The following is an 18,936-nucleotide window of genomic DNA, read 5'->3' on the forward strand; positions in this document are numbered from 1 at the left end:
GGAGGTGTCAAGTCTGAATCCTCAGAGCGTGAATGGGCGGCGAATTCTGCATCCCAGCGTACTAGCGCGTTATGAGTTTGATAGGAGATGGGACGCCTTGAGCAATTGAAATGTAGGCAGAGCCTCTGGGAATGATGCATGGATCACAGGGGTCGCAGCGCGTAGTTGGTAATAGGTAAATGTGCCAAGCAAATTAATATCATCACTGTCTAGGGCTTGCGGCAGTGAGAGAAAGGTGCTGTCAGGGTAAATTGCACTCGTATAGGTATAGTTTGCGTTGTCTGGAGCACGTGCCGGGGTCGAATGTGAGGGGGAAAACGTGGTGTCCAATGAACGGCACGGATGGAGCAAAGAGATTCTCAATACAGGCCTGTGCCTAAGCTCGTTCCAAGCCCAAACTGTACTAGCCACAGTATCAATCTGCCCTTACGAAAGCTTGAGGGTCATAAGCATTGCCATTTGATGATTGCACGGCACTGCATGAAAATGAGTAGGGAAGAAGCACTGACCTTACTAGTGGACTGCTCCCTTCCCTGCACAGATCCACCTGGTAGCTGCTGCCCCCGTTGCTGCTCCTGACTCTCTGGTCAGGAGTTTGAGGCCCTCCTCCACCTGCAGGCTCCCACCTGCACCTCATCCCTGGTGGTCTAGAAGTAGAGCGTCACTGCTCTGCTGCTGGGCTGCCCTTCTGTCTCTCCTTTTTCTAATTTTTGCCTTTTTTCTATCCCTTTTTGCACATTTTTATTTTCCTTCGCTCTTTTGCTTTGCCGCCCTTGCCCCTGCGGCCCTGCCCCCTCAAGTGACTCATTCCCACTACCTGCATTTATCGCCTCCCAGCTGTCCAGCCCCCGCACACTACTTAATGGCAGCTGCATCGCTGGCATGCAGAAGGTGCGCCAAATGCAAGCCCGTCTGCGACCTTCTGTGCCTGGACCATGCCCTGTGCCACGGACCCTGGTTCTCGGACCACCCACTGATACATAGTCAGCACCCTCCTCGCCCTCAACACAGGACACCATGCCGTCTACCACCTCGTATCACCGAAGGACACCCGAGAACCATTCTCATGCTGAAACTGCAGCTACACCCTCGCCCACCTCAAAACAGCAGCTCCTCTCGCCACCCAGCCGACCAACAGCGCATTCGACCGGCTCAGCTGCATCTTCCTCAACATGCTCTCCCTCCACAAACACGCCAGTGAAATCTGGAACCTCCTAGACACCGCCTCTCCCGACATTGCCTTCCTCACAGAAACCTGGACTAACCCCAGCTCTGGCCCAGACATCGCCACCGCCAACCGCGATGGCTACAAAATCACCTGCAAAGATCGCGCCATACGACCAGGAGGAGGCATCTCCATCATCGACGAGAACACCCTCCACCTGACACTCATGACCCAACGCCAACCATTGGAACACCTCCACTTCCAAATCCAGACCAACCTCAACATCACCTTTCGGTGCACCCTCGTCTACAGGCCTCCCGGCCCCTGCCCGCCGTTCACTGATGCCATAGTCAACCTCATCGGATCCCAGGCTCTCACATTCACAGATTACATCCTACTTGGCGACCTCAACTTTCACCAGGACAACCCCGGTGACCAGAACACTGCATCCCTTTTGGAGCACCTCACCAACATTGGACTCAAGCAGCTAGTCACCGCTCCGACCCACGCATTGGGACACACGCTCGACCCTGTCTTTTCCACCAGCGGGCCTCACCATGGCTGGCAATAGTGGGAGAAAGTGTGAGGCGATACTTTTGGCAAGGAGTTTGTTGTCTGTATTAATCATGGAGAGCGGGTAATATGAATCGCAATAGGGGATAGGGGGGAGGAAAACTAATTCAAATCTTATCTGCTGAGCAGCATGCCGCCACCGCCAAGAGTCACGGGGGGATAGTTTGCTCCTGAAATCGTCACTTTCCCGCGTCGCCGCCCCGGGACTTCATCTCCCGGCTGCCCCAGCGGCGGCGCGACATCAGCACACGCAGCGCCAGCGCCAGGAGGCGCCTTCAAATTGCACCGAGGCCGGCGGAGCAGGGGGAGGAAAACTAATTCAAATCTTACCTGCTGAGCAGCACGCCGCCACCGCCAAGAGTCACGGGGGGATAGTTTGCTCCTGAAATCGGCACTTTCCCGCGTCGCAGCCCCGGGACTTCATCTCCCGGCTGCCCCAGCGGCGGCGCGACGTCAGCACACGCAGCGCCAGCGCCAGGAGGCGCCTTCAAATTGCACCGAGGCCCGCTTCGCAGGACGCGTGCGGGACGTGCCGGACGAAGCCCGGGCAAAGGGCGGGCCCTCTGTGGCCCTCAGAGGCCAGAAGAGACTGGGCTGGGCCAGAGACGCTGCTCATGAACATACATGGTACATAAAGCACCGGGTGTGGCACACATTAGTAGGTTGCCAGGACTTGGCTATTGTTTTAAAGTGTTTTCTAATATAATACAAATAGTAGACGGTGTAAACGTTATAACAATTCAGTAAGCTTTAGAGGGGGCTGTGCCTGTTGATAATATGTCGAAATCTAAGCCCCCTTCTGGGCTTTGGATAATTACTTGGTCCAGAAGGTCAGCAAGATAAATTCTGAAAGGCGACAGTCGCTAGGGAAAATTAGTTCCCCGCAATCAGAGAGCCCTGTAAGGGGTTCATCAGCTTTTAGTTTAGAGGATGCGAACAATCATTCTAACATTATTATTCCGGATGTCGTAGAGATGGGACAGCTCGATTCTGAACAAACCACCCCCAATGAGTCAGAAATAGGAGATTGTCCTGATATGGTAGAACAATGTTTACCGACCCCCGTAGCTCGGGCAGTTAGAACATGTAGGAAATTTCCTATCAAGAAGGGGGGATTGCGTAGTGTGCGGAAACGAGCAGCCTCACCAGTTAAAGTTCTTGAAGCAAATGTAATGAGTAAATCTAACAAGGTTGGTGTAGATGATGATATAGTAAATAACCTAGAGGAGATTATTGACTTAAAGATTAGAGGCATTATAGACCCGCTGGTATCAAAAATCGAGGAATTAACAAAAGAGGTTGCAAGATTGGGTGGATTGCTTAGTAAGGCCTTGGACAAACCAGGAGAGGTAACCATTGTCACAACTGCTGCAACTGACTCAACTAGCAATCAATGTAAGCACTATGTACAGGGAGACCCTTCTAAGGAGGCCATAGGAAATAAAGGGAATGGTAGTGTTAACACCATAATACCTCAAGGGAGCATGCACTTAGGCAGTCAGGCTATGCCTGCCATAGGAAATATAAATAGATGGGAAGAAACTAACAAAAAGCATGCTGTTAATCTCCCACCTGAGTGTGCTCCCTATGTGGTGGTACTAACAAATGTACCGCCGCTTGATAATAGGGGTCATCAAGAAACACACGATTCCTTAAAAAATAAATGTCTATCTTGGCTAAATAGACAGTGTGGTTTCCCATTGAATTTCTCTGATAATGTTTTGACTACCAGGAGAGTTAATTGGATAGGGAGTGCTAGGAAAAGCTCAAAGGGGGACTGTGTAATCATAAATTTTAAACATCCACAGCATGTTACTACAGTCCTCCTAAGAGCTGCATCTCTCCCAATTTCCGATGGCAATGTATGTGCCCGAGCACTAGGTTACTTTTATAATCATCTTAATGCCAACCGAAGGGACAATACTAGAATCTCTACTTACCCGCCCACCTCTAAACCTTATTTTGATACTCCCACACAGAACAGATTTCATGCACTTAGTTCCCTGGACTCTAATGATTGACGCATACAAGAGACGGAGATATGTCCAGTAAGGGAGGAAGAACCCGACGGGGATGAACATATGCTTGACTGTGTTCCCGAAATAATATCTAGGGACTCAGGATATGCGCCTAATCAGATTGAGGCAGAGAATATTTACGAGGGAATTGTGAATATATGCAATATGGGCCAAACAAGTGGGGTTGGCAACGCTGAGGGAAATGTCCGAGGTTCTGCCATTGGGACTACCGCCAGAATAGGTACATGTTCCAGACTGGTGTGCTGGAATGTAGCTGGTCTGAAATCTAAGAGCAGAGACCCTGGTTGGGAAACTTTTATTAATAGGTACGATATTTTATGTTTCCAGGAAACCTGGTGCAAAAGTAATATTGACTACGAAGGATTTGTTTCATATAATTTACCAGCATATGGAGAGGGCCCGGGAAGAGCTAAGGGGGGCTTACTCACCCTTGTATCGGTCCACCGACAAATACTGGTGAGAAAATATGTACCGGTGGGTGATCTAGTCCAGATGCTCTGGATTCGTGAAGGCAAAAGCCGTAATATCCTTCTGATCAATTATTATAACAATATTTTTGATAGCACCAGGGGCAGAATAATAACCGATTTGGCCAATGCTATTGATACCCTGAGTTTGGATTCCAATGTTGTATTTGATATTATTTGGTGTGGGGATTTTAATACCTCATTATGCGAATTATTATCTACAAAGGCCTGTGGGGTTACTAATAATGCTGGATGGGAGGTTCCACACTTTGGTCACGATATGTATGGGGAAAATGTGAACACATTAATGGGGTGCCTTGACTTGGAAATTTTGGATTGCTGTAGGGACAGTAATGGTTTACCTGTCCCCACATTCAGGAATTGGCGCTCTAATTCTGTGATTGACCATGTGTTGGTATCTTCTAGTATTGTCGACTGTTTTGCCCCACTGGAAATGGAAATAATGGATACTAGTGACCACAACTGTATTATTGTGACCATGACTCTGTGGGAGGAGAATGATAGAGAGGCAGGGACCACAGTTGAAAATATAGAAGCCCACCGGGCTAATGGGGTAAGGCTTAGGTGGATAGGCGCAAAAGCATCCGAATTGACCACATCCATCATAATGATGAATTTAGTAGACATTGTTTTTATTTTAGAAAATAGATTGGATCATGAGCGGGTCTTATCTAGTTTTAAAGGAATCAACAATGCCATTAACGCAAAGTTCACAGGTGGTAACAGGGGTGGTACAAAACCTGGATTTGTTTGGTTTGAACCAACCTGTTCTGCTGCTCTGACTAACCTTAAGCAGGCCCTAGCAATAAGGCCTAGGGATAAAAAATTAGTAATAATACTGAGGTTAGAGTATAAAAATGCCATTAAAGCTAGGAAGACGGTTCTTCAGCATCAGGCCTGGGATTCTCTTAACCAAGCGGCGGAACTCTCTAATGGCACGTTATTTTGGGCAACAGTCAACTCTCCATTCCTTAAGGAGACAAACACACCTGAGTTAACAGCAAATGTCTCCTGTGAAGGTTGGATTACCCATTTTTCAACTATCTTTGATTCAGGTAAAAATATTAATGCTGGCTCATATAGATGACCAATATTAACACTTGAAATCTCTGTGGAAGAAGTTGAAAGGGGGATTAGGGCAAGCAAGGGAGGAAAGGCCCAAGGCCCGGATGGGGTTCCAAGTGATGTGTACAAGGAAGCACCGGAAGTATGGGGCCCCTTGTTGGCTGCAGTTTTCAATGCCGCGGTTTGTACAGAACCTCCGTCGACCTGGGAGGAGTCTATTATTGTGCCAATATACAAAAAAGGTTCCAGGTCTGATGCTAAAAACTACCGACCAGTTTCATTACTGGATTCTTCCGTAAAAGTTATGAGCAGGATTATGCTGGGAAGACTGGAGGAATGGGCAGAACAGGATGGTATTTTGGCAGATAGCCAATATGGCTTTAGGAAAGGCAGGGGTACGCTCGATCAATGCATTAATTTAGAATTATTGATCGGGAAGTATAGTGAAGCCAAACCTGGCCTTATATATTTGTGCTTTGCTGATTTAAGCAGCGCTTTCGACATGGTTGACCACTCAATTTTGTGGTCAACCCTGTTGAAATTGGGTGCGCCAGAGGGCATAATTTATTTCCTTGCCAGGATGTATGAGAGATTAAAAACATGTGTACGTTTTGGTAGGAAGGGAGAATGTACCCCGAACTTTCGCGTAAAACGAGGTATAAGGCAGGGTTGTGTTTTAGCTCCTCTTTTATTTATTTTATTTATTAATGGAATTGATGCTATTTTAAAGGAAGTTAATGCAGATGCTCCCATGATAAATGGTGTATCAGTGCCGGTGTTACTATACGCCGATGATGCTGTGTTGTTGTCAAGAACTCCGATAGGATTGCAACGACTGATGGATAGTTTTGTCTCCTTTATTGACGACAAAAAATTAGTTATTAACAAAAGCAAAACGTACACTATGACCTGTGGCCCAAAGAGATCTAAACATACAATGAAAGGGTTTTTTATTGACAATGCAAAAGTACAGCAAGTTATCTAGGTATAACCTTTTCTAGTGACAAAAAGTGGACACATGAATTTAATAACATATGCAATAAAATGGCTAGAAATGCACACGGAATTTTTAGATTTGCTCAGAAAATTGGGGATCGTAGGACCAGAGACATGATAAAAATTTATCAGGCGAGATGTGTATCAATTGCATTGTATGGGGCAGGAATTTGTGGTTATTGCTGCGCATATAAATTGCAACTGGAAGAGAATTTTTTCCTTAAAAAACTTTTATGTTTACCCACATCGGCCTCTAATGCTCTGAGCCATCAGGAACTATCTGTGAATTATCTACTTGACCTTTTGTCACTTAGACCTCTGATGATTTGGCGGTCTATTTGGTTGAATGAGGAGAAGTCCTTTACTAGGTCTATTATCCAGGACTGTTTGCGATTAGACAAAGCCATAGCAATACCCTGGATTAAATACATTATTGTGTGTTTCTCAGATATTTTTAACCTGAATATTGTAACTGATCCGAACGCTGTTTTATTGATCCCCAAAGTTGAGTTAAAAAGGGTCTTCCTAGCTTATGCTGAGAGGAAGAGAACTATTATTTCTGGTACTTTGTCCACTGTTATGTTTTATAACAGATATTTATCTATGGATGGATTTCCTGTCTACTTAACCCTTGTCACCAGGCCGACACACACATTTGTGCTAACCAGACTTAGATTTGGAATAGTGCACTACCTGGTGGCCCATCCGATAATGAAAAAACATCCATTAGGGCCTTGTAGATGTGACGGGATTTCCAAGCAGAGCACAATGCACTTTTTACTATTTTGTAAGCTGTACTCTAATTTTCGTATTGTCTTGCTTAAACCAATGTTTGTTAAATACGGAACACGTACGGTTGAGCATGCAATGAAATTGATTTTTAACTTACAATCTGCGGATGTCTGTTTTTATACCGCCACTTTTTTAAATAAATGCATCAATTCTAGGAAAAACATGTGTTTTTAGCTGTTGAAATGTAATTTTAGTGTGTAAATGAGATCATTGTTTTAACTAATCATAGTGTTCTAAATGTATTATTATGTCTGCTATAAGTTGTTCATATTTTGTATATTCTGATTTTGTGATTGTGTATGCTTTTATGGTCATTAACTTGTACCGAATAAAGTTGAATTGAATTGAATTGAATCGCAATGGTGGGGATCTTTGCAGGATTTAAGAAATGTTACAATAAGGGCTTTGCGCAGGGTGAAAGGCAGGACTCTAGAGGAGGGAGATTCTTCATACATAGCGAGCAGGTGCGGGGAAAGCAGGAGGGCATATTCCTTATAAAACAGAGCTGTGAGGCCAGGTGCCCTAATCTGCAGGCAATGCACTGATAAGCCTGATAATCTCCGCGGCTGTGAAAGGTTTTTCCAGATATCATCCGTGCCCATCATCTAGCCATAGAAGTTGAATTGAGTCAAAGTAGGCTGTAGTGGATGAAAACAAATCAACCATAGTTTCTTGTACAGCCTGCGTACCAGTGTGTACACAGGAGCAGTCGTCATATATCTTGGAGATGTAAGCGCTCATCCATGGTTTCCAAATTAATTGAGCAAGAGACTTGCCCAGTCTATTGCCCTCTTCAAAGTGTCGGGCTTGTGGCTCCCTATCGAGGAAATGCATCTCCCTCTGTGCAGCCTCCTCGTATTCGGATAACTTGCTCCAAAGGGATGCAAGTTTGGAGAAGTCTTGATCAGCAAAAAACATAAGTTTAAGTTCCCTAATTTCTTCTCTAGACGTGCAAGGTCACCCCGTAAGACGCGTAGCACCATTGCGTGCTTTGCTATTCATGCTCCTCTAATGACTACCTTGAAAGCTTCCCAGTGGGAAGACCGCGATATCTTGGCATTGTCGTTGTGTTCAAAGTATTCCACTACTGCAGTCCTGATAGCTTCTTGAAACACCTGATATTGCAGAGCTCCATTTGGAAATTTCCATGTGAAAGCACGGGGGCTGTCCGGAAGTAATAACTCCAGTAGAACACGAGCATGATCCAACAGCATCCTTAGTAAATGGGAGATCTGGTCCATAAAAGCCAGCACAACCCGCGACGCCCACCAACAATTTATTCAGGACCACGAAGCATGAGCCATTGTTATGCAAGTACCCTCCATGTGGAAGCGCCAAAGGTCAGTCAGCGCAAAATTATCCATGATGAGTCACTGCTGAGCCGCTGCATGATGGTTAGGCCGTCTAGAGTAGCTACATCTGTTTATCTCCGGATTAAGCAAAACATTGAAATCCCCTCCCCATAGAATTGCCCAAGGACTTAGCGTCACAGCCAGTTGCCATTCTTCTGCAAAGGACTGGGGGTCATCAGTGGTGAGGCCATATACGGGGAGAAGTGTGACAGAGTGGTCTTGTAGAACACCAGAGATGAGAACAAATCTGCCCTGAGTATTGCATATGACATAACGCATGCGTCATGGTAGCCCCCTTCTAATGAGGATTGCCACTCCGCGGCAAAAGCTAGAATAAATAGCCATGTGCTGTTCCCCAACCCATTTGGATCTCAGTCGTACAAGAGTCCCCTCAGTGAGGTGTCGCAACTGTAGAAAGCAGATATTGATGGAGTGTCTCTGTAAGTAAGAAAAGACTTGGCACGCCTTACGACTCTCTCTAAGGCCCCGGATATTCCAGGTTACAGCTTTAATTGAGTGCATGGTGGTTCAGTACCTAGATAAAGAAGCGATGAGGGCCTACTTTTGGATCGTATGTGATGGCTATTCGGAGTACAGACTGAATGACATTCAGAAAGAAAGCAACATAAACATTTAGCAAGAGGTTACATCTAACACCCATAATAAAGACAAAACACCCACCACCCACTTTGGCCCAACAAATGGGCCAAATGCACCACCCCAACCTACCAGGAAGCCCCAATGTACATTTCTGGGAATCATCCAATAGGGGCGAACTAGGAGACCGGCACACTACCCAAACTGTGGTGGGTGGGTGGCCAGAGATATGATGAGGAAGACACTGCAGATCCCCCGGGTGTTAAGAGTCGTGCCAGGTGGCATCAGCGACTGAAGTCAAGATCCAGCCAGAAGCAGCGCGATTAGGCAAGGCTTCTGTATGATCAACTGTCTTAGCTTCTCAGACCAGACAGGAAGTCTCTGCGCGCAGCCTGCACTGAGAACAGGAAATCCGGGAACACAAATCTCAGTTCCATTACAATGTATCCTCTCCATCGCAAGGCGCAGGGCAGTGTCCTGATCCCGGTAATTTGATACTCTGGCAATGATTGGCCGAGGCAGAGTACCAGGAATTAGTCTAGGGCCAAGAGACCTGTGGGCTCTTTCGATTGTAAGCATGGGGGATAGTTCAGGACCGAAGAGTGTACGCAGCATGTCCTCCACAAAGTCTTCCATTCTTCCCAATTCTGTCAACTCCAGCACACCAATTATTAGTAGATTGTTCCATCTGGATCGAGCTTCCAATTCTTCATTCTTGTTACATATCACCTCAAGTCCCTTTTCCATATACAGGAGCTTTTCCCTGTTCCCAAATCGTTAATCTTCGGCATCGGTCATGCGGCGTTCCAGCCGATCAATGTGATCGTTGTGTTTATCGACCTTCTCTTTCAGCTGATCAAACCTGTCAGAGAGAAAATCAATTATGGTATTGATTGCTGTTAGGCTCTGCTTCAAGTCCAAGAACATTGTACGGATGTTAAGGTCCAAGATGAGCCCTCCATTAATGTTAGCGCTCCCTGTGTGTCTCCCGAGGGCAGTTCCATGGCACGTGTCTGTTGATGTTTGTCGAATAAGAGTTTGGACTGTTTAGTGTCACCTTTCCTCATCCTCTCAGGGGAGACATACTGGATGCAAAGAAGCCCAACAAAATGCTTGGGTGCAGTGTCACAGTTAAAACACCAGTATCAATGGGACATCAGTGGTTGCCACAGAATATAGGCTAGTATTGTGGAATGGGGCTACAGCTACTGCGCTGCCTCCAGCAGGGACATGGGGACCACTCAATAACAACTTACTTACAGCAGTACATCATGTATGTCCAGGGAATATGCGATGTTACAGCGCATGCCCTACAACGCATGCGATTCCAACGCAGTCGCTACAACGACCGTGTTGTTACAACACAAACCATTACATCGCAAGTCTTGCTGTAGGGGGTGCGCTGGACTTCGGATTATTATAATTTACTATTCCAACTCCAGGGTGTGCAACAGTAGGGAAGGTGTTGAAATAGTAAATTATACTATTCCTTAGTTGAGTGTGCCCCCTACAGCAAGTCGTAGAAACGACTTGTGATTTAATAGCTTGCATTGTAACAACACCGTGTTTCCCATGTCCAGGGCAACGTTCCGACCCTGCCCCACCTTTAAGGTTTGTAGGGGGCACATCACAGATGGGGTGGGGACAATACAGATCTGGAAGGTGAGGTAGCGTCTTACAGTGTATAGCCCAAGTGGGTCACGAACACGAAGTTATCCTGGGGAGTCGCGTTCTCGGTCTAGACCCTGCGACTTCCCAATATCAGGATGGCATGAGTAGGTCTACAAGTGTCTCTCTGCAGCATTGAGACCAGGCCAGTAATGGACAGAGTGCCTGCACAGTTGTGGAGAAATCAGCCAAGTGGGAGGGAGTACATACTGTGGCTGAATTGTGTGCTTTGGGCCTAGAGGGTGCAACAAGGTTACGTTGCTTGGGGCCCAGTTAGGCAAGGCATCTCAGTCCCCTCCCAAAGACAGTGCTGCTTGCTCATTTTTACAGCCAGAATGCAGGGAACGTTATTGTTGCCAGATCTACTAAGCCATGCAGGCCGCCCGTCTCACCACAATCCGGCTAGGCCCCAGCTCCTCCACGCAAACTGCCCAGGCCTCCCCAGCCACTCACTAGTGATTCAATGCAAGCTGAAGGCTCTGCAGGGTACGGCAGTGTAATCCAAGGCAGGACACAGTCCAGATCAATCCTGCTGCTGTGGATCAGCACCTCCATGCTGTTCCACAGGTCTAGGTGGGTCCAGGCACCCAGCGCCCACCTACATGCCACAAAGTGCTTGCGGCCCTCGCAGCAGGATGGCAGCCGCAGTCTGCATCTATAACGAAACTGCATCAGCCTGGCCTCCTGCTGGTCACACATGCTTGGGCCAACTTCCCCTTTGGTTCCACAGGGAGTAACAGCCAGTCAAGCCGCATATGTACCCCGGCGGTAGCAATTCTGGCCCCGGCAGTGTTGCAAGGGGCTGCAGCAGCAGAGCTGGCCCACGCCTGAGACGCACCATGCTATGATCCCCACGTGGAATCTTTTGTGCTAGTCCAGAAGCCACAGCAATGGACAGATTTAGCCCAAAGATGCGAGCTACAATATGGTCCGGAGGTACCCGATGCCCCCAATTTGTTGGGATAAATAGCGGATTATCTCTGGCCGCAGAGCCACAGATGAATGCGGTCATCTTGCAGCCAGGCTCTTTAGTGCCCCCCAGTTTTGTTAAGGCTTGTAAGGAATGTATCATGTCCAACAACATTGGAAGTCACAGGATACCCCCATTGTTGCCACACCATTGCCTCATGGACAGTGGCGGAAATTGGCTTTAGATTTGGCTGGCCCTATTGCGCCGTTATCTAGCAGCTCTAAGTATTTAGTTGTTATGATTAATTAGTTCTCAAAGTGAATTTCCTATGATTTTTTGGCTGAAACTTCCATTCATGTCGTTATACAGTTTTTGCTTTGTAAGGGTACCCTGAAGAATTGACCACTAATAACAGAGTTCAACCTGTGTCTGAGAGTATGGAATCGTTTTTGAGTAATACAGGCATTAAGCACTATAATGTGGCATTGTATTCACTACAGTCTAATGGTGCTGTTGAGTAGGCTAGCCGGCTGCTTAAGGAAGGTAGTCAAACAGCTTTGACGTGTGGGGAGAAACTTGTTCAGGACAAAGTTTGGGCATACCATAACACACCTTACATCTTGACAAGTATGTCACGCTTCTCCTTGTTAGGGGCAGACAGTCTCGCTCAGAATTGCTTCCTACCTGGTTGTGTGAAAAGTCTTCCAGTAAATTTGGGGAGGTGGTGGATTTGAAAAGTATTGGGTCAAAAGTCAGTGAAGCCCAGATGAGAATGGGATCTTATCATGACAAGTGAGTGGGCATGAAGGATGTGTGTGGGGTCTTCTTGGGTCATGCTAAAAGACATGAGAAGGTCTAAGTGGAGTTCAACTTTGTTGGAAACCGGGCAACCGGGTTAGCAGTCACCAGGTTCCCAGCACAATGGTAGCTTGGCTCGAGCGGTTGGGGGTCAGGCACCGTGTTAAGCGTACGTCACACCCTCACAATAACCATGCGTTCATCCGTTCCAAAAACGACACTACACCATAAAAATTATGAAAGAAAGTAGTTTGTCTTTATCTTATTTTCTCTTAGTTGCAGGGTTCATAAAATAAATACAGTACCATAAGATTCTCCTTTAAAAGGGCAGGTCAAATAAATAATACCACAGTGGGGTTTCAATAAATAGGATCAGGTCATAAATAAGCAAGGAATAAATAGGGGTACAATAAATACAAATGGCTAATAAATACTGTCAGACAATAAATACAATGCAGGAATAAATACAGTCAGACAATAAATACAGTCAATAAATAAAGCACCTTCAATAACTTAAATAACACAATTAATGACAATTACAGTGCACATCACTTTCCTGAGGTAGTTTGGTTTTACTATGCCCAAGTACAGCTTGTGGTCATTTGGATGACATGGGGGGTGTCCAACCTAGATTGGTCAAGGCCGGGCCTGAACTGAGGTAGAATAAGGGTAACCTAGGGATCTGGCTCTCCCAAAATACACAACCCCTCACAGAGGTCACTGCACCAGTCTCAGTTCACCCCTGGCACTCCCAGGCTGGTTCTAACACCCCTCTAGCCCCTAGAATGGTCTTTTAGGGCTCCACAGGGCCTCAGATGCCCTTTCTACCACTTACTGCCCTTTTCACGATGATCGGCTCCGCTCGGCGCCGTGTCGATGTCGTGAGGCGGCTCCGGCTCGATGTCACTGGGCGGCTCCGGTTCGGTGTCGCTGGGCGGCTTCGGATCGGTGTCGCTGGCGGTTCCGGATCGATGTCGCTGGGCGGCCTCGGCTCGGTGTCGCTGGGCGGCTTCGGCTCGATGTCGCTGGGCTGCTCCGGCTCGATGTCGCCTTCCGGCGTCGCAGGGTCACGGTCTCCCCGCTTCCGGGTGTCTCCGGAGTGCGACCTCCACTCCCAACCTCCGGCGCGCTTCACCTCAGATTCCGGCGTCTCCGGAGTGCGATCTCCACTCCCGACCTCCAGCGCACTTCACCTCGATCTCCGGCGACTCCGGAGTGCGATCTCCACTCCCGACCTCCGGCGCGCTTCACCTCGACCTCAGGTGACTCCTTACTCGACCTCCGGTGCCTCTCCACGACCTCCGTCGGCGCCCTCTCTTGACCTCTGACGGCTCCGGGTACGACGTCTGCTTTCTGTCAGCGCCGCTTCTTCACCTCAGGCCTCAGGTCTCCAGGCTTCTCGACGTCAGGACTCCAGGAGGACACCGCTAAACAGGTCAGGAGCTTACTGGTCTTCTTCTTTAAGGCCTCTTCACAATATTTAGGTCCTTAAGATGGTTTTTCTGGTCTTGGTCCCACACAGGGCTCTAGGCTGGGCTTGGTCAGTAGGGACTAGCATCAAGGGTGGGTTTCTGGACCCCACTCCAAGCACTGGTTTCCACCCCTGCTGCCTTACTCCGACCTCCTTCTGAACTGGTCCTCTCTCCTCTCTAGTCAGATGCCAACTGCCACTCTGAGATGGCCTCCCAACATTCTAAACTGCCTCCCTCTGTCACAGGGTTCTAGAATGTTCTGGAAACCTCCAGTGGGTTCTGGTGATGTCACAGGTGACAATGGGTGGCCACCATTTTGTGTCTCAGGCCCTCAGACAGAAGTTCCAGGGGTAGGGAAAATGGCTCCCTGACCCTGCATCAACACTAAAAAGTCTGGTGGTTCCCAAAAAGGAAAAATTATAACAGGGTTTGAGGCAAAAGTGGGACAAAATAAATAATGATGAGGAGGGACCACCCAAAGGGCTGACAGGTCTAACACGCGTCCCCCCCAGCTGAAAGTGGGGAGAGCTACCCAACGCCTTGGGAGTTCTCATCACTAAGGCGGAAATACCTTGAGAGACCGTCTGCATTGGCGTGGTCCACTCCAGGCCGATGTTCCACCTGAAAGTCCATTCCCTGTAGGGAGATAGACCACCTTAGCAACTTGGGATTCTCCCCCTTCATCTGCATCAGCCAACAAAGGGGTCTGTGGTCGGTCTGAACTAGGAAGTGCGAGCCAAACAGGTATGGCCGCAACTTCTTCAGAGCCCATACCACTGCAAAGGCTTCACGCTCTATTGCACTCCACTTCTGTTCCCTGGGAAGTAGTCTCCGGGATAGGAAGACCACGGGTTGATCCAGACCCTCTTCATTGAGTTGCGATAACACTGCCCCAATGCCATGTTCCGATGCATCCGTCTGGACAATGAACTCCTTGGAAAAGTCTGGGGCCCTTAAGACCGGGGCCTCGCACATGGCTTGCTTCAGTTTCACAAAGGCCTGCTGACAAGCCTCCGTCCAGACTACCCGTCGAGGTTGCTTCCTGGACGTAAGCTCCGTGAGGGGGGCCACAATGGTCCCGTACCCCTTCACGAAGCGGCGGTAATATCCTGTGAGGCCCAGAAAAGCTCGGACCTCAGTCTGAGTCTTGGGGGGTTCCCAGGCCATGATTGCCTCGATTTTCGCCTGGAGGGGCTGCACCGCTCCCCTACCCACCAAGTGTCCAAGGTACACTACCGACCCATGCCCGATCTGGCATTTACTGGCCTTGATCGTTAAACCAGCGTGTTTCAGGGCCTGGAGAACAGTTTGCAGGTGACGCAAGTGATCCTCCCAGCTGTTACTGAAGACAGCAATGTCGTCCAGATAAGCAGCAGAGAAACTCTCCATTCCAGTGAGGATCTGGTTCACCAGACGCTGAAACGTGGCAGGTGCGTTCTTGAGCCCAAAGGGCATCACGCAGAACTGGTAGTGGCCCTTGGGCGTGGAGAAGGCTGACCTTTCCTTAGCTCCATCAGTCAGAGAGATCTGCCAGTACCCGGATGTAAGGTCAAAGGTACTCAAATATTGGGCAGCTCCCAGCCGGTCAATCAGTTCATCCGCCCTCGGGATCGGATGAGCATCAGTCTTGGTTACTGAATTCAGTCCCCGGTAGTCCACACAGAACCTCAGTTCCGGTTGGGCACCCGGTGGTGCAGCTTTTGGTACTAATACCACCGGACTGGACCAGGGGCTGCTGGAAGGTTCAATCACTCCTAGCTCCAGCATCTTAGTGACTTCACTGTGAATGCTGGCCTTCACCTTGTCTGTCATCCGGTAGATCTTTGACTTCACAGGTGGGCTGTCTCCTGTGTCCACGTCATGGACGCACAGGTGAGTCCTACCCGGAACAAGGGAGAACAACGAAGAGTTCTGCACCGGGACCTGGCGGCAGTCCTCCTGCTGTTCAGGAGTTAGGGACGGGGAGAGAATCACTCCCTCCACCAACCCATCCTTCTCTTGAGACGCAAATAAGTCGGGGAGAGGCTCGCTTTCCACGTCCTCTGCTCCGTCAGTCACCATTAACAATATGACTTCGGGCCTCTCATGGTGGGGGTTGAGGCGGTTGGCATGCAGCACCCGTAGGGGCTGATGAGGGGTCTTCAGATCCACCAAGTAGGTAGCCTTACCCTTCTTCTCCAACACCTCAAAGGGTCCTGACCAGCGATCCTGGAGGGCGCTAAGCTCTCCTGTTCGATCACCCACACCTTCTGGCCAGGCTCCAACTCCACCGGGTGAGCATTGTGGTCATACCACGCCTTCATCACTGCTTGGCTGGCTTCCAAGTTGTCAGAAGCTTGCTTCCACAACTTAGCCATTTGGCTCCGGAAGGCCAGCATGTAGCTCACCACGCCCTGGGGAAGCTTTCTGGGAGTTCTTTCCCATCCGTCTCTCACCAGGCTGAGAGGTCCACGCACAGGGTGCCCATACAAAAGCTCGAAGGGGCTGAAGCCCACTCCCTTCTGTGGCACTTCCCTGTAAGAAAACAATAGACAGGGTAGGAGGACGTCCCATTTCCTCCGCAGGCTTTCAGGCAGACTTCTGATCATGCCTTTCAAGGTTTTATTGAACCATTGGTCTGGGGGTGGTAAGGAGTGGTGAACCGGTAGGTCACTCCACACTCCTTCCACATCGCCCGCATGTATGCTGACATGAAGTTGGTCCCCCTGTCGGACACAACTTCCTTGGGAAAACCCACTCGGGTAAAGATTCCCATCAGGGCCCTAGCCACAACAGGTGCAGTAATGGTCCTCAGAGGTATAGCCTCTGGGTACCGTGTGGCATGATCCACCAAAACCAGGATAAACCGGTGACCAGCTGTAGTAGGCGGATCTAACGGACCCACAATGTCGATGTCCACCCTTTCAAAGGGGGTGCTAACGACAGGAAGTGGTTCCAGGGGAGCTTTCAGCTTCACCCCTGTTTTCACACTGGCTTGACAAGACACACACGTCCGGCAGTAGGTGTCAGACGACACTTTCATCTGAGGCCAATAAAAGTGCGGGACAAGCCGGGCAAAGGTCTTGTCTTGCCCCAGGTGTCCTGCAGAGGGGATCTCATGAGCCAGTTCCAGAAGGAAGGCTCGGTAACGTTGAGGGACAACCAAGGCCCGTGACGATCCGTGCATGGGTGCCTTGGGTTCACTGTAGAGGAGGCCATCCTCCCAGTAAATATTATAGTTCCCCTCAACGTTCCCTGCTGCCTGGGCTTCGGCCTAACGCCTCAGTCCCTCAAGGGTAGGACACTCCTTCTGGCCCTTGCAGAATTCCTCCCTGGTCGGCCCTCCCTCCACGTGCCACTCGGCCGGGATGGGTAGGTCCTCCAGTTCAGTAACATCCCCCTCCGCGGACTCCTGGTCCACCACCTCTGGTGGCCTATCCGTCACAGGGGGCGCGGATGCCGAGGCAGGCTCCTCCTGTCCTCGGTTCTTCCCTTGATTGGCAGCCGGCGTTGCCTTTGTTCCAGGCTCCCGCCTAAACGAACTCCCCCTCCGGGTAGTCGCAGACCTTGTGCTGACACAGGCCCAGTCAGGTGTACCCAGCATCTCAGCATGAGTCCGGTATTCCACCTCCTTCCAAGCATTATGCTCCATGTCATTCCCCAGCAGACAATCGACTGGCACGGCAGGGCTTACGGCAACTCGAAGTGACCCTGCAACCCCTTCCCATTCAAATGGAACCTCGGCCACCGTATAGTGGCCCATTCTGCCGTCAGCCATCGCGGCAGGGTGGAGTACATGGGGAATCACCTGCTCTGGAGACACCAGTTGGCTACGTACCATAGTCATACTGGCTCTTGTGTCTCTCAGAGCCTCCCCTCTTTGGCCGTTGATGGTGACCCACTGCCCATACTTTGTGGTATTTGTGGGCACCTGGATCTTAGGAACCATCTCCCGTTCTCCCAGGGACACTAAAGTGACACCCGCCCACTCCCTTCCCTTACCTAAGGGCATCTCCTCCCCGAGCACTACACTAGCTACTCCGGGGGCCTTTCCTCCGATGGGAGGGGGTGGTCTTTTCGGGCACTTCACATCTCCCTTATAGTGTCCGACACCACCGCACTCGTAGCAATGGACAACCCTTGGCTGCTGACTCTGGCCAGGATTAGGGTTTCTGGGTGGGTTAGCCCTAGGGGTGAATCCTGTTCCCTTCCCTTGGGAACTATTTTGGGGGCCTTTAGAGAACTCCGTTTTCTTTTCCCCTCCCTCTTTCTTCTGGGGGGCGCCCTGTCCGGTCTTTTGAGAGTCCCCTCCAGTCCCCCTTGTGGACACCCGGGTACTAGCCCAAATGTCCGCTTCCTCAGCAAGCTTCCGGGGATTGGTCAGCTTGCTATCCACCAGGTGTTGACGCAGTTCAGGGAAACATTTTTCGAGCAGGTGTTCCTTCAACATCAAATCAAACAACCCCTCGTAGTCCCTCACCTCACTGCCTTGTATCCAACCCTCTAATGCTTTCTTCGCATAGTCCAGGAAATCCACCCAATTCTGTGTGCCCAGTTTGTGGCTACCCCGGAACTTCTGTCTATACTTCTCAGGTGTTAGTCCAAACTTCCTCACGAGCGCCACTTTCATGGTGGAATAGTGGGTCTGCTCATCCTGCTCCAGGGCCAATAATGTATCCCTACCAGCTGGAGGCATGTATTTATACAATCCCCCTCCCCAATATTTCTCTGGAACCCCATGGACTCTTAATGAGATCTCATAAGCCGCTAGCCACTTGGCGATATCATCACCCGCACTATAGCTAGCTACTATGTCTTTCGGCAAATAGGGTTTGGGTTCCCTGGTGTTTTCTCTTTCTTCGCTGCCACCACGAGGAACAGGGTGTGCCCCGACCCGTAGGATCTGGAGATCTATCTCCCTGAGCCTCAACTCGTGAGCCATCCTCCGTTCCTCCTTTTCTTTCTCCAGCTTCCCCAAATCCCATGTGAGCTGTCTTTTCTCCCTCCCGTCAGTGAATTCTGCTTCTAATAAGCCGTTGCTA

This window comes from Triturus cristatus, chromosome 7, assembly GCF_964204655.1.
Source record: "Triturus cristatus chromosome 7, aTriCri1.1, whole genome shotgun sequence".
NCBI classification, from domain to species: Eukaryota; Metazoa; Chordata; class Amphibia; order Caudata; family Salamandridae; genus Triturus; species Triturus cristatus.